This window comes from Carlito syrichta, unplaced genomic scaffold (assembly GCF_000164805.1).
Source record: "Carlito syrichta isolate Samal-C Ts95f unplaced genomic scaffold, Tarsius_syrichta-2.0.1 Scaffold95862, whole genome shotgun sequence".
NCBI lineage: Eukaryota > Metazoa > Chordata > Mammalia > Primates > Tarsiidae > Carlito > Carlito syrichta.
Window position 1 is genome coordinate 38,386 of NW_007039958.1, and position 662 is coordinate 39,047.

The 662-nt window shown below is 63.6% G+C and overlaps 1 protein-coding gene across 1 annotated transcript in view; it reads left to right on the plus strand.

The window, feature by feature from the left end:
• Nucleotides 1–546: 546 nt before the first annotated feature.
• Nucleotides 547–662, plus strand: part of LOC110595962 (nucleolar protein 4-like) — a gene marked incomplete at its 3' end in the record, with an annotated part of 23,146 nt that continues 23,030 nt past the window's right edge. The window contains exon 1 of the mRNA XM_021714355.1: nucleotides 547–632. The remainder of the gene's footprint in view (nucleotides 633–662) is intronic.

Sequence of the window (662 nt, forward strand, 5' to 3'; positions counted from 1 at the left end):
CAGGTATGGCTAGGAGGGGTGGCTCTCTACCGATGCTGAGGCAGGACCCGGTGGGCAGAAGAGGGCAAGGCAATGATTCGGGTTGAAATCCAGCCTCCACAGTTCAGGGGTGAGATGGAGAGAGCCCTGGAGTTGGGATCCTGGGTCTGATGACGTCGATTGAACCCCAGCTCTGCCACACTGTACCCTGTGATCGTGGGCAAGTCGCTTCAGCTTTCTGTGCCTCACGCCTAAGACAGGGGTACTAATAACTCCCCTGGGGCTGCTGGGAAAGTGCAGTGAGGCTGCGAACGCATGGCATGCAGTGGTGCACCGCGATGCCAGCCTCTAGGGTGGTGATGTCTCCCAGGGTGTCGGGAGGCCCCGGAGCTGTAACGGATGTGGATGTGGAGCGATGGGAGGCGCTGTAGCCTGGTGGTTGAAGGAGCATCGGGCTGGGGGCTCAAGTCCGTGTGACCCGGGGCAAATGGCCACACCCCGCCACGCCTGGAGCGGGGCGCACAGAGGCGCTCGCCGCAGAGGGCCTGTGAGGATTACCCGAGACCAGGCTTGGCACAGCGCCTGGCACATAGCGGGCGCTCCCTGAAGGAGAGCTGGCAAGATCGAATGGTACCGCCCCGCACAAAGGACAGGTGGGCAGCGTCCCGGGGGGCGGAGCGGGG